Source organism: Grampus griseus, assembly GCF_964374135.1.
Source record: "Grampus griseus genome assembly, chromosome: 15".
Taxonomy (NCBI): Eukaryota; Metazoa; Chordata; class Mammalia; order Artiodactyla; family Delphinidae; genus Grampus; species Grampus griseus.
In genome coordinates, this window is record NC_139009.1 from 55,639,541 (window position 1) to 55,655,618 (window position 16,078).

General features: G+C 39.3%; 1 long non-coding RNA gene across 2 annotated transcripts in view; it reads left to right on the forward strand.

The window, feature by feature from the left end:
• LOC309834022 overlaps positions 1–14,944 on the forward strand; it is a 53,551-nt gene extending 38,607 nt beyond the window's left edge. Inside the window, exons 3-6 of one of the 2 annotated variants that reach the window (XR_014297832.1) lie at positions 872–926; positions 1,026–1,087; positions 11,663–11,821; positions 14,482–14,944. This is a non-coding gene — a long non-coding RNA (uncharacterized lncRNA). The remainder of the gene's footprint in view (positions 1–871; positions 927–1,025; positions 1,088–11,662; positions 11,822–14,481) is intronic. The other variant, XR_014297833.1, reaches the window with a different exon arrangement.
• Positions 14,945–16,078: the final 1,134 nt, after the last annotated feature.

Consider the following 16,078-nt stretch of genomic DNA (forward strand, 5'->3'; position numbering starts at 1 on the left):
AAGGCAATGTTGATTCAAATCTGCTCAAGATGCAGTGTTGCACAGCTAAGCATCTTCTTGATTACAATCCGCCACACTTCTAACTGCGCTCATTCTCACTGCCACGGATACTTTGTCAACAGTCAAATTACACCACGCTGATAACAATGCATAATGGTCTTCCTCCTCCGAGGCCGCTGGCAGGAGATGGGGTTCATAAAAATGTGATGTTTTCTTCTCAACTGTTTCTTAAGGAAGTTTGTATGACCAGGTCACTAGTCAGGCGTTAATTTTTTGAAATGAATTCGTTAATTTCAAGAAAAAGGGTGAAATGATGGCGTACCAAAATACCTCATTAAAAAAAGAATCAGGAGACGAATAAGGAATTGAAAATATCTAGAGCCAAAGTTTTGCTTAAACACTTTGTTCAGAGACATTTTCAAGAGCACTATTCTTGGTTAAATACCAGGGTTTTTTTTTTTTTTTTTTTTTTTTTCCTTTACTTATGGGCTATAAACATTGGAAGCCTCTCTCGAACAGACAGTATTTAGATTATGAGAGAAGTTTGTTTAACTGACATATTTGCCAGAATCCTCAAAACATCACAGGACATGGAAGACAGATGACTTTTTTTTAGGTCAAGACTGTATATTCCAGATAAATGTTGATTCATTTTAACTATTTTTTATCCTAGTTGCTTGTTGCAGATCTGTGTGTCTGAGTCATCAGCCCATGAGAGGAATATTTCTCACTGAAAAATGAAAGAGACACAGCGATTAGATGATCTTACAGTCTTTTTAGAGATCATTCACATTTTATATGTCTAAAACATGATCAGATCCAGAACAAAAAGGGGGAAATTGAACAAAATGCTCAATGTATCTCTTTGCAGATTCTTCAGGGAGTAGAGAACATTCACATGGATGACATCCCAGTTTTCTCATCATGTAAGTATATTTTTGGTTATATGTTTTCTTTAAACATATTTATTCAGTAAAAAATTAAATTCATGGAATATACACTTCTTTTTTTTTTTTAATTCACAGGTTGAGTCCAGCTTTTCATTCACTGACAACGAACTCAAAAATCTAAAATTTGATATTTTGAGGTTTGTATTTCCTAATATCAAAAATTCCTTCCTTCTCGTAAGGCATGTTCTTAAGTGGTCTATTTCAAACAAAAGAAAATGACATTCCCCTTTCAGCTAGCAAATGTTAGATTCTCTCAAAGTCGATTGGGGGCTCACTTGGAAGTTTTGCCATTAGAGACACACAAATTGAATTATTTTCAACTCTCCCAAATATCATTCTTCGAACTTTATAAATATAGCAATACTAGGTTTAGCATTTCGTGAGGCTTGTTTACAGATAAAGGTATCTCGATAAAAAAAACCAAGCTCTGTGTACTTTGAAAAGACAAAAACCTGGAACAATCTCATATTAAAACATTACCAAAGGATTGTAAAGGGAAATTTAAAGGGAGAAAACTTGATTATATAATGCAATCCAGCAGTAATCAATTTTACCTTCAATATCTTGCTTTTGTTTTCCAAATGCTAAATAAACAATACATAATGCATCCCTCATCAACCAAACCATGGAGGCTCTGTGCTCAAATAACAGGAAACATATTCAATTTTCCTAACAGAAGACAGTTCATTAAGCTGTGCCACATCAAATAAAACTTTAATTTCTCCGGCATCAGAGTCGCAATGAAAGCAATTGAAGAAGATGAGCCATATGGTACTTCTATCAGCAAACACATATTGCTCATTCCCCCAAAGTTTTCTAATTCTGCTCCCCAGACCTGCGTAATATAGATAATGTGCTCCGAGAGCAGCAACCATGAGCTATCTAGTGTACACTTCTAATACTGTATTTAATGGGAAATAATGAATCATAAAAGCCTAGAGAAGACGTCTTTTGCTAACCTAAATCTCAGCTGTAATTTCATTGTTCTGTGCCTAAGATGCTGTTTGCCCTTTCCAAACAACAGCAGTTGAGCATAATTATGCTGCTTCAAACCTGGGCTGGCAAAAGCATCCCTAATAGAACCAAGTTTCTATTAACTCCTGAATTTCTGAATTTGATGATGCACTGATGCAGACATGGAGATAACCAAGCATGTGTCATTTTAAAACCCAAAGAAGCGTTTTCTCCTTCTGCTCTTTAGTCAGACTGCTCAATGCTTTTATATTCACTCCCTCCTCCCCACCCCCTCTCACCCCTACCCATGCAACAGGAGTGGCATGATTAAAAATGAGGAGATTTTCTTGTTATTAGCAAATTTGACATTTGTCTGATGAAATGCACATAAAATGTGAAAGCTACACAGTGCTCAGAAGAAATGTCTCCGCTCCAATCCAGGCTACCAAGATGAAATAATTTAGGTAAAGCAAATGTAAAGATCCTCGTACATCTTTACTCAGAATGCTAGGATTGGATTATAAATGAAAGAACCAAATATTGCTGAGCTTTTAGAGCGATGGTATTTTGACACACGGGAAGCGTCTAGTGTTTCATCTCTCACCTTAACTGCCTTGATTATTAACCTAAACATCATACATATGCTCAAATGCAGCAATTTCTCTGTCCTGGGTCCAGCCTGTCTTCTGGCAAGAGATTGGGGTTGGGACTTAATTCCTTTTTAGAGAAAAAAAAAATTCCCCCCCCCTAAATAGCTTAATGATTTTAGCTTTTCCATTTTTAAAGCTCATCAAATCAATATTTTCCCAACACAATGCTCATTTAAAACACCATCAAATAACACTGCGGATACATATTGAAAACGTATTTTAATGGTTTTGTTTGTTTTGGCAGCAAACTAACCAAGGACGATTAAATTAAAAAGAGACTTTTAAAAGTTAGAGATTGCCTTTTTAACGCTTATTAAAATCAGCATGTTACATGCCTGTCTTTGAATTAGCTCTACACACTTGATTGCCATCATTAAAACTAGTTGTTTGGGTGCTGGTCTGTGATGGCTCAAACCCTTCCTCAAAGCCGATTCTTACTAGTTATTAACTTGACGTCTCTTTTCATTGAAATTAAAAAGAAAAAAATCATTCTGGCCCGTGGAAGAAACAGTCACCAAAACGTGAAATAGCTCAGCGAGACAGCAGTATGAAACTATGAAAAGACCAACAGGTAAAAGAACTACAGTCACATCTAAAACATATTCAGGAAAAAAAAAAATCACAACGACAACACAGAAGCAGTCCATTGATTATATTTCATGAATGCCTTAAAACAAATGTTTAAACAGTTTTCTGAAACAGTGCAGAAAACCCCTGCATGCTCCACTGGCTTGCAATGACAATGGCCTATTGCAATGTAAAACACGCTGGAGAATAAAAAGGTGCTTTTTGTTACCATTTTATCAAAGCTGTTCATCTTGGAGCTGCAGGCAGCATTTTGCTGGAATTGCAGATATTTCTCTGTCCAGGCTCTTTTGTTTGTGCATCTCATTTGCATATATTTATCTCCAGCTGAGGGTGCTTTCTGCTCATTAAGGCCTCCCTTCCCATTATTTCATAAGCCAGCTGCTAAGAGGGATTTCACCTGTGGTGACTGAGAAAAGAGGGGTGAAAAACTAAATTCTTCATAAAAAGGAAATCTTCTGAGTCTCTTCCCCTATAAATGGGCACCATTTGTGTTAAACAGCCTCTTGTCATGATAGATGCCTCCGGAGGTCAGGGGTTAAAGTTGATTGGAAGGTCAGCAGTAAAACAACAGACAAACCAGACGCCAAACTGGTTCCTTAGCTGTCGGTGGGAGCTGTGGTGCAAACAGGTCTTGAACCTTTTTCAACCTCTAATAAAACAGGGGATGAATCTGAAGTGGATCAACCAGGCCCCTGAGGCAGCAGCACAGAAAAACACAAATAATATCGGTATCAGGCAGCCACAGGAAACAATGGGGCATTTCTCCGTGTGCTACGTGCATACTGCTATTGTTTCAAGGGCTGGGGAATTAATTCCACTTATTTATTTAAGGCGTGTCAACTCACTGCCTAAACCTGTTTCAGTGTCAAGATGAATAAAACTTTTATGGCTCATAAAATAGAGCCATTCATCTCAATGCTCTTTGTGGTGCGGGTTTTTTTTTTTTTTTTTTTTTTCTGGCACACTGAGCTAGGCCTCTGCTCCTAGATGGTTACATCTGAACTGTTGCTATGATCCACACCATATTAGAGAACAAAATGATTTCACCGGCAAATGGATCTCAAAAGAAATGACACAGGAAGGCATTTTAGCTGCGATATAATAGTCCCCAAATTCCTCTGAAATCCTCATCATGCACTTGTATCTGTTTTGAGCATGCGTTATTGACAAAGCAGAAGTTTTGTTATTTTAGAGGAAAGTTAAAAAATGCTAACAAGAAAAAGTTAGTTTTCTGGAATATCATGCATTTCATTTGACTTTAGAAATGCAACCTGGTTAGGGTACCTGTTTCCCATTCAGCACCTTTAGCCCAAGTTTTCACTGCTGTGTACTCAGTTTGCCCTGACGGAATAATTCAGATGCCTTCTTTAGCTCCACAGCTTTGAATTTTATGTTTGATTTTGAACAGAAAATGCCAAATATAAATATAAATGGAAAAGAGGATGCATTTCAGCGCATTTTTGCATTATACATTTTTCAAAGTTCAGTTGTAGAATCAATTTTACTTTGGATTTCCTACTGATGACTTTAATAATAATATAATACTAATAAACAAGTTAACATTTATGAAGTGCCACACACAGTGCTGAGCACACACATGTTCTCATGCAGTTGTTAGTGATAATTCAATCCAAGCCGCAGAAACCCATTTAGAATAATAATGATACTCTTCAGTACCCAGACCATACCTTAGAAAACAAAAAAAATTCCAATCAAACAATATCATTCTAGCAGATGCTTTAACAGGGAACATCATGGGAACCAGATTGCTTTATATTAAGATGAGCAAGAAGAAACAACTCCATGGCATTTCACAAATTCTCCAATCACGGGTCAAATCTCATACATCACAGCTCTTTGCTCTGTTGCAATGTAAATTGATTTGTGGGTGATTCACTTACTCTGTTGTCCCAGGTGCTTTGCTTTTGAGATCTCCAGTGAATATTGTAGCCTTTACTTATGATGCCGGATTATTTCTAATTTAGTCAGTCGGCAGGTCAGTTTTTCCACATGAATTCAAGTTTTTCCAGCAAGTAGATTATTTGAGGATAGCCCAAACAGAAGTTGTGCTTTCACATTTTGCTCATGGGTGAAGATGTGGCCCTGGGGAAAGAGGGGTTCGGTTTCTGGGTGCCAAGCACTGCTTAAGATTCAGCTGCTCTTTCTTTCCCATTTGAACTGGTGCGTGTACCAGAGCTCTGCATAGGGGTGGTCCCTTTACCAAGCAGCCCTGTTTGAAAGTGGAATTGCTTTCAAGTGGCCACCAGACCCTGAGAAAAATATTTCAGCTCAAAATTGATTAGGTTTTGGTAATCTATGGCAATGTGTTCTCATTTAAGCACGGAACAGGAGATTTTTCTTCTATAACCCATTACAGTTTAAAAAACGCAAGAAGTCTTGCTACACGCAAGACGTTCAACTTGTGGTTGGAGAAATTTTCCAACTTATTAAATGTTGTTTATATCCTCCTCTTTGTACACCGTCTGCCTTCCCAGAGCTCCCTCTGTATCCAAGTTACCAACTTTCTTTCGGACCTTTCACATTAAATTTAACCCCACTCCCATCTGGCAACCTAGACCCTCCAAGTGACTAGAGCAAAAATACACAGTTTACTCCCCCCCAAGTCTGCACTCTCGTCCCTCGTTTTTCTTTTGCTCTAATCTAATCACTAATTCTTAAGCTTGGCCAAATAGTTAAAAATGTTAAGTGCTAGCAAGGCCTTCTACCTCCCCCTCATATCTGTCTCTGTTTATGGAATGGGCTCAGTTTCCTCCTCTTCTCCTTCGGCCTGGGGTCTTCGGGTCAGAACACTGTAAATACACACAGCTCTGGCTCGACCCATAAATCTGAGCAAAGGGCAGGCTTATATATTCAGATAAGCACGGGTTGGGGCGGGAACATGGAAGGAGAGCGAACCAGCAGAATCTGACGCTCTGCAGCAATGTTCAGAAAAGAGAAGTGAAAAGGCCAGGAATCTTTAGTGGGGAGGGAAAAAGATTTTTATCTCGAAACATCTCTCCTTATTTCTAAAGGATGAGGTTGGCACTGCTTCCTCTTCTTCTTTTTTTTTTCCTTCAATTTTTTACTTTTTCCACATTGCTTATACTCACATCCTTACTGAACATATTATCTTAGAGGCAATCAAATTAAACAATAAATTTCATTTATTTCCAATGTCCTTTTTCCTTTTTAAGTGTATTGGCTTGTGTTTTGAACTTTGTATATGTGGGGGGGGGGGTGTGTGTGTGTAATGTGAATTAGAGTCCTTTTCCCAGAAATTCTCTTCTTCTGGAATTTTTCAAACCTAAGGTCGTTGCCTAAATAACCACGTTGTTAGTCACCACATTGAATCCCAAAATAAAACACGGCTGAAGGAGCTGGGAATGACAAAGTGATACATAAATGCTTACATAGCCTTCAGTCTTTAAAGCTTCTACTTGATTTCCAAGTTCAAGTCTTTTCTGTTGGGTTTTCAGATCTCAAGATTTTCTGTGACTCCTGAAATACCGCCCTTCTTGGGAGATGTGCCCCTTGTGGACATAGATATTGTCGCAATGGAAAATCTTGAGCCAGGTGACCATGGCTGAAAGCGTACTTTCTACCATTCATCTGCCCTGACTCTGCCTTAGGGGCCATGAGCCACCCCATGAATTTGCCTCAGTCACTTAAGAATCTAGGAAATGTGACACTTGCTTTGTTTTCAATCCAGGTTTTATATTTTATCATACACATATATACAATTTTTAATCTCATTTCTCTAGGTTATTCTTTTGGCAAATAGAGAACTCATGTTCCTCAAAAGGACCTTCTTTTCTTGGGTTGAGATATTCGTGACAATTCCATGTAGGTAAGAGAATTTTATGGGAAAAACTGCCAAGAGGGTAACGGCGCTGGCTGCCCAGACCGTTTTCTATGTTCTCGCCTCACCTTCGACAAATAGAAATGATAATAATAATGATCACCATTTACTGAACACTTACTTTTGGAAAGCAATGTGCCAGGTGCTTTATATGCATATTAATTTAAATCCTTATAACAGTGTGACACATGAAGTATTATAGTCTCCATTAATGAATGAAAAACTCTGGTTGGAAAAGTGAAGAAACGTCTCCCAGAACGTACATTTAAGCTTAGCATTTGAACGTGAGTCTGGCTCTAGAGCTCTGTCTTCTGAACTGCCTCTCAGGGCCTCAGGTTCTGCGTCTTCAGGATGTGGGTCTTGGGTGGAACGGAGTCTATTTAGCAGAGTATTCCATGTCTGGGTTGACTTTCTCTGCCCACACCTCTCCTGAAGCTTAGTCCTGGCATTTTCAACAGCCCTCTGGTGTCATGGCCTGGCTCTCACAGACCTCCTGCACTCATGTCTGAAATGGAATTCATCGATTCCTCACCCAACCTGCTTCTTCTCTGTGATCCACGTAGTGTCCTCTGGGAGCACCGTCCAGTCTGCTCTGTAGTTCAAGCTCAAGGCTCTGCCAGCTAGCTCTCTCCCTTCTCACCTGCCATGATCATCAGCCGACCTGGCAGAGCAGAGACACGTGCAGGAGACATTACTGTCCCACTACCTGGGTTTGAATTTGGCTCCCCTATTTACCAGCTATGCAGCATTGGACAAGGTGTTATATTCCTCTGTGCCTTGATTTTCTCATCTGTAAAATGGGGTCCGAAATACTACTTGTTTCATAAGGTTCAGTCTCCTGGTATCGTTTGACTGAATTGTTAAAATAACCTTCAGACTCGCTTCACCAGAGTTGTCATTATAAAATAATAGCCATGATACCCTCCTGCTTAAAAAATCTTTACTTCCCTGTTGCCTCCAGGCCTAACTATGGAGTTAGGCAAAGGCCTTCATAATCTCCTGCCACTGGCCTTTCCAGGATCATTTTCCACCATGTCCCCCTAAGCAATTTGTGCCCTGGCAGCAAAAATTATACATGTGGTACGCTTTTGTGCCTCCACACTTTTGACCGTGCTGTGCCCTCTACCAGAAATGCCCTTCCTTTCCGTTTCTGCCTAGTGATGGGCACTTATCTTGTATGGCTCAGTTCAAAAGTCACCTATTTTTTAGGGCAGCGTAAATTGAGTCAGTCACTTGTAGAGTGTATTCCTCTGTTTTAGAACCTAACACGTTGAATGGTAATTATATGCACTGTCATTATATGCACTGTAACCAGTAGGCTGGGGACTCCTGTGGGCAGAGACTGTGTGTTTTCCAACTTGATATGTTTTGTTCTAGAACCTCATATATAGTGGGAGCCCCCAAATTTTGATTAATATATAAAATGTTATTCCTCACTCTAAAAAATTACTTAAAGTAAATAAATGTGTATCAAATGCCTGTAATGTGTTAACTAGTTGAATTAAATCTTGTTAGCTTGAGATGAGAAAGACAGTGAACTTGTAACAAAATTAAATTAAAAACTCAAGAGCATTTAGGAGTTTGGGATTAACAGATTCACACTATGATATATAAAATAGATAAACCACAAGATATAGCACAGGGAACTATATTCAATATCTTATAATAACCTATAAGGGGAAAGAATCTGAAAAAGTTTATATATATATACACATATACATATATATATAAATAAAACTGAATCACTTTGCTGTAAATCTGAAACTAATACAATATTGTAAATCAACTATACTTCAATTAAAAAAACCTCAAACACCACTGAATTGTTCTTACTGTCTCCAAGATGAAGCCATCATATTTTTTCCTAGTACACATGTTAAATGTTACATTTTTTGACACCTTAGGAAAATCTGATAATGGAAATTCTTTAGAATATCAGTGAAGTCTCTATATTTTATATATTTCATTAGAAAAAGAGCCAGTTTTTTCCTTATGTGCCTTTACTCTAAGCATAATACTTCATGGGAGGCAGTATATGAGTGATTACGACCATAGGCTTGGAAGCTAGAATGCCTGGGTTTAAGTCCTGGCACTGCCACCTACAAGCTGTGTAATTGTTGGGAACAGTTTTCTCAAAGCCTGTTCTCTTACCTGTAAAATAGGCATCATAGTAACATCTACCACAGAGGGTGTTTTGAGCATCCAATGAGTTAGTGCATCTAAACACTTAGATGAATGCCTGACTTACAGTAAATGCTCAATAAATATGCCCTGTTATCCAGTTGGTGTTTACAGGAGAGTCGCCTGGAATCCTAGTAGAAAGGCGAGGTCTATTTCATTGTCAGGGCACAGTGCAGAGAGGCGGGAGAACCTGGAGAGATGGTGAATTGGCCCATTCACCCGTGCAAGGACTAGGTATCCATTCAGACATCATTTCAACACGTAAGCAATTTAATGTTTCATTTTGTCATTGACACATGGAGCTAAATCTAGGAACAAACCCAGATTTTAAGTTAGCAGTTAGGACAGTTGGCTGTAGAATCATTCTGCCTGGGTTCAAATCCTAGCTCTATGACATACTGGTTGTGTGAACTTGGGAAAATGTTTTTATTTCTATAAGTTTAAGCTTTCTCATCTGGAAAAGGAGGAAAAAAAGACTAATTTTAACCTTCTACCTGTTGTGAGGAGTAAATGAAAACAAAACAACTTGACATGCTTATCGCAGTGCCTGTTGCATAGTGAGTGCATCATTTCTGTTAACCACCGTTTTCTTATTGAAAGTATTATTGTAATCTTTTTACTATACGATGTGCTTTTTTTTTTTTTTTTTTTGCGGTACGCGGGCCTCTCACTGTTGTGGCCTCTCCCGTTGCGGAGCACAGGCTCCGGACGCGCAGGCTCAGTGGCCATGGGTCACGGGCCCAGCCGCTCCGCGGCATGTGAGATCTTCCCGGACCGGGGCACGAACCCGTGTCCCCTGCATCGGCAGGCGGACTCTCAACCACTGCGCCACCAGGGAAGCCCCTACGATGTGCTTTTTAAATTTACTTTACTGTGAAATATATCATACCCGTGTCTTGCTTTTTTCATTCAATGGTTGCAACAGGACTGATGTGGGTAGTTCTTATTCCATCAGTTTTACTGCTGTATAGCATTTTATTATACCAACACCCCACAATTAATTGTGTTATTTTATTCTATTGATGGGCATCTGGACTGTTATTAATTGATTTCTACTACAAACACTACTGCATAGAACATTCTTATATGTGCCCTGGTGCACATGTGAAAGACTGAAAGACGTTCTTTAGGAAGTTAAACCTAGAGTTGAGATTGTAGGACCGGTGAATATTCAAACTTACTAGGTAGTGGTAAACTGTCTTCTAAGTAGCAGCTCATGAAGGATTTTTTGACAGGAGATCATTACAAACGTATTTTGGGTCCTCATAAAGATTACTGTATGTTGTAGTCAGTCTCTAAGATTTTATGGTTTCAAAATAAAATCCAAATGAGCCTCTTCTTTTGGTATTCACACCCTCGTGTGGTGCTCTCCCACACCGTACCAAGGTTGGTCTTTGTGACCAACAGAGTATGGTAAAAGTGATGGTACGTGTTACAAAAAACTGTAGCTTCTGTTTGTGGCATCCTTTCTCTTTCTGTCTCTTTTGAATCTTTCACTCTGGGGAAAACAGCTGCCGTATTGTGCAGCTCTATGGAGAAGCCCATAAGGTAAGGAACAAAGACTCCAGCCAACAGCCAGTTAGGAACTATAGTCTACCAAAAACCATATGAGTAAGCTTAGAAGTGGATTTTCCAGCCGCTCAGGGCTTGCGATGACTGTAGGTTGATAGCTTGACTAGAATCTCATAGGAGACCCTGAATCAGAATTGCCCAGCTAGGCTGCACCTGGGTATTTGATGCACAGAAATTGTGTGAGATTGTAAATATTTGTTGTCTTAGGCTAAGTTCTGGGGTAATTTATTATTCAGAAAAGATAACTATACATATTGCATTAAAAGGCAAAAACTTCCAAGTTCCATTAAAGAATTTTTGAAATAAAGCAGGATATTAAAACAAATTTGAAAACAGATAATGAAAAGGTTGGTGCACTAACAATTGTAGATGTTTTTAAGTTGGTTGGTCATGTAAAAAAGCACCTTGAGGGTGGGAAAGCAAGGATAATTTATGATTTATAACCTGCAGAAACATGTTTACATGTCTTCAAATTTTTAATTTGATCTGTATTATTAATTATTAGAGTCTTTTAGATGTGTGTATAATGCAAAATATTCATTATAACATAATAGCAAAATAATAGGCATCATCTAAACATACATAAATAAGAGAATCATTAAGTAAGTAGTATATCCATTCAATAGAGTATTAGAAAGCCGTGAAAAGAAATATATATAAAGTAATGACATACTCCCAACGTAAGTTAAGTGAAAAGGGCAGAATATACCCTACAATCAGTATAAAACCAACTCTACAGGGATTTAAAGGTGAAAGTGGGCATCTCTCAGTTGGATTGTGGGGTTTTGTTTTCTTCAATAAACTTTTTCTGGGCTCTGTAAGTTCTTTCTAACAAACTTGTGTTATTACTTTTATTATTAGGAAAACGCATTTACCACCTGAGGAAATTATTCTTGGTTTACTTTTAGCATTACAAAGAAATGAGGACCACAGACTTCTACCTTCAAATTGGAAATAGCAACCTTATCAAACAGATACCGACAGCAGAGCATCTGTAAAGTTTCTGGATGCTGCTTCACGTTGGCTGGCTTCCTTCTAAATCATCTTGGTCTTTGGACATAATCAAGGTCTTTTATCTTGTTATAATTGATGATCTTGTTGATTTCACTTATATAAACAAATGTAATCTATGTGTTGTTTTGTTGACATCAGAGCTTCTGAAAGAGAATCTGAGGATAAATTCATGGAATAGTCTAAACTTTCATGTGACTACAGTTTGTATTCTTCAGCATCTGTTCATGAAATTGAGAGGAGGAAGAATGAGGTAGATGAGATTTCATGGAGAGGCAATGTGGTGGTGAGGGCTGCCTAAGACCTTTCAAAATGGGAAGTGTGTTTGTCTAAGGCAGCCAATGGTGGCATAATTGAAGGAAGGGCTTTGTTAGGTTGAATGGGGTCTAGAGTCACTGTCTGAAAAATGGTGCTTCATAAGAGAATAAATATGAATCTTTTTTTTTATTTTTTTTGCGGTACGCGGGCCTCTCACTGTTGTGGCCTCTCCCGTTGCGGAGCACAGGCTCCGGACGCGCAGGCTCAGCGGCCATGGCCCACGGGCCCAGCCGCTCCGCGGCATGTAGGATCTTCCCAGACTGGGGCACGAACCCGTGTCCCCGGCATCGGCAGGTGGACTCTCAACCACTGCGCCACCAGGGAAGCCTTGAAAATTTATTTTTGATAATAGTAAAAGAAAATCTTAAAACTTAAGTATTTAAATAGACTAAAAATATATTTTGTTCTTAAAATTCCCTTTATAAAAATATCTTTGCCCATTAAATTAAACTTGGAAAGACTTTGAAATACGGTACTAAATTTGAAAGCGTTAACTAAAGTCCCACCACTTAAGGAGAACTGCTTCAACATTTTAGTGTATTTATTCTGATATTTATATTCTCTACGCATCTCCATTGCATACTGTGCTTCTACCGTCATGCTTTATTGTTACTGTATCTTCCCTTCTAGACCATCAGGTCTGTGAGGACAGTGGCTATGTCATTCTAACTTACCATCCTTTCCTCAGTCCTTAGAGCAGAGTAGGTACTTAATAAACACTTGTGGAATGGCTAAACTGTTTGGACTACACAAGGAAAAGAGAACAGCCAGGAACAAGTGAATAAGTTAAAGCAAAGCTCTATGCCAATTGAGACTATTGGCAATTTGGAATGCTGTTCTCAGTACCAGGTGCCACTGAGGACAGACACCAGGTGCCACCTGAGTGTGCCAGGGCCTGTGCCAGGTGAACGTTCAGGGAAGCTTTCTGTGAGGGTGTTCAGTCATTGCCAAGGAAAGAGTAGTTTTCTGAACTCCAATGGGGCAACCAAGAAGATGGGGCTTGTAACTGAACCTTCAGAATTAGGAGTAAATCATCATGGCTTCTAGGTTTATTTGAACCATCTAATACCGAACCACATTTACTTCTCAAAACAAAGAACTGTTTTGTTTTATCATGTACAGAATACTGATCACAAATATTTCAGGCTATAAGAAAAAATATTACCAGTTATGGCAAGCACTGGAAATTTATAATTTGGTTACTTCATACAGATCTGATCATTCTAACATCATGTTTCCAAGCATTATTTTATTAAGCACTCCATTTATAGGGAATCATGTAGCCAGAATTTATTGTTTGTTTAGATTTTTCCAATGCCCTCATCACTGAGGTCCCTGGTTGCATGTGTAGAAGATTAAGAGATACAATAAACTAAAAAGAATAGACCAAGCAACACATACTAGATTTGGGTCAAACTAAATAAATATGTCTACTTCTAAGTCCCGGAGTTCAACAAGAACAAAAACAAACTCCTACATATAAAATAAGGAAAATTTTCATAAGAAAGAGATTCAGCCTTAATTTGATCTGTTTGCCCAGGTTCAGCAGTTGTTTAATCTAGAAGCCAGTATCCATAATTATTTTATATTTTCCAATTATACTTTTGAAAATAATATGGGCCTCAAGGAAGCACAACCAAGAAATTAAAATTCCCCCAGGTGTGAATTAAAGCCAAGGCATGTGTTTTCAACTCAGAACAAATGATCTTAAAATCCTGTTTGCATCTGCTATTAATAAAATCGACAAGAACAAAATACAGCTGAATGCAACTCTTCCTAGTGTCAGGTTAAAAGCCAAATTCCCTAGGTTTAATTTCTCTTTGTGTGAGGGTGGACAAATTGCTCAATCTCTTTGCAACTTGGTTTTCTCTCCTGTAAAGTGGGGGCAATAATAGTATCCATCTCCTTGGGTTACTGTGAGACTCCCATGAGTTAATGCATGTGCTGGGCACAGGATAAGAACTATATAAAAACTAGCTGTAATTATTATTAAACAGTGAAACAAAGCACCTGCCTACTGTTACGTATGGTGTCATCTTCTTTTGTCTTGACAAGAGAACACCCTAGTCCATCTCTGCAGCTTTAGTCTTTCACATTCATTCTTAGCTTAGATTGTTCCCTTCCTCCTTCCCTCCAAGAATGTTTCCCTTGCTCTTCTCTTGGCCAGATCTGACCCATTTTGACTTACCCTATAAAGTATCAATAATAGGCTAGGGCCAGAAAATGGCTCAAGGCTCACGTCTCTGGAAATTAGTGCTTTTGTATTTCCTGACATTCTCGAATTAGCAAGGATACCTCAGAAGACCTGATGCACTTTAGAAATCTATAAGGTAGTAAGAGCCATCTCTGCAAATGCTTCTCTTCTTAAAATAAACCTCTTCAAAAATTTTTGTCCCAGAGCACAGGTGATGGAGTGTCCCATTTGGCTATTATTTTTCAAAAAGGGGAATAAACGGAAAATTCTCTGCGTGAGGATCGTCACTGCCATGACTGTGCATCAAGAAACTGAATACAGTTGTTCATTCCAGGCAGATCTGAAGGCAGAAGCCAGTTTCCCGTTCTGTGTCCTCTCCACTCGCCATATCGTCATGGCAAGGGCCTGCAGTGGAGAGAGGTCTCCAGGCATAGCGGCAGCCGACATCTCGGCCTTCCACCCGTGACTGCAGGTTCTATCACGTGGACCAGTCACTTCGATTCCCAAGCCTCAGCTGTCTTGGCACCATTACGCCAGCTGAAACACCATGGCTGCATCAAAGCAGGGACGTGGTCCAGGTGGCCGTGTGATGTCCTACCCAACTCAATTCTATGACTCCCTTTACTTGTTTTACTGTGAGAACATTGTAACTTCTCCTCCCAAGCGTAATGCCTTTAAAATCTAGCCCTCAAATAAAGAAACTTAGACTTTCTTCTGGATTTCTTTGCCTTCAGCTGTGGCACTGAAAAGCTTCTTGAAAAAATTTTCTCTCCTCCCATACAAGGCTATAGTAATCTTCCTAAATGCCATTTGGATCACGTTACTTCCCTGTGTAAAATCCTTCAGTTGCTCTTCTTTGTGTGTGGGGTGATAGAGCAGTATGTGCATGGCATTCCTACCCTTCATGTGGGCCCCTGGGGTCCACTGCCCCACGGGTACCCTGGGCTCTGGCCCTAACAAGCTGGACAATTCCCCTCCTTTGCCATCTCCTCTCTCCTCCATGCCCTGCTTTTGGATGGATTCTTTCCTCTGAAGTTTCCTCTGCTTGGCTAAATCCTTCTCCTCCTGTACATTAAACTCAGGCACCTTGTCCTCTGGGAAGTCTTCCTGAACCTCAGAGGGGGACAAGATGGCCCTCGTCTGTGCCATCTGACCCTCCTTGCTTCCCCTTGCAGGGAAGGCCATTCTGCGTTGTACCTGCTTTTTGGTGTCCCTAGTGCCCACTGGTCTGGAAGCTTCTGAAGACAGGGACTGGATCTTGTATTTTGGCAACTCCTGCACCCAGCCCAGAGTCTGGTTACGGTAACAGGGTCAGTAAACGTTTGAAGCCTCAATTTGACAAGATCTTCCTCGTGATAACTAGGGACACTATAAACCTGGAGGAGATTATATTTAGGTATGTATAGCTGGTGGAAAACTGTTCCCAAAGAATTTAGAGACGACAGACCTAAATCAGACAATAAATGTGTGATGATTTATAAGAATTAGAAAGGGTGGGAGGTAAGATGCAGAGATTACTGAATGTGGGAAGGATTCCTTCAACAGGTAACACACCCAAATGATTCAGCTTTGAAACTGATGAGGTGTAAAATTCTGCTTTTTGGTCTAACAGTTCATTAAACTAATACAAATTGTGGGAGGAGAACTCGTCTGGAAGTGACCCCAAATGAACCAAGACTGTGATAGGAACTGCCCACAATTTTATTATTTTTTTTTTAATAAATTTATTTATTTAATTTATTTTATTTTTGGCTGCGTTCGGTCTTCGTTGCTGCGCGTGGGCTTTCTCTAGTTGCAGCGA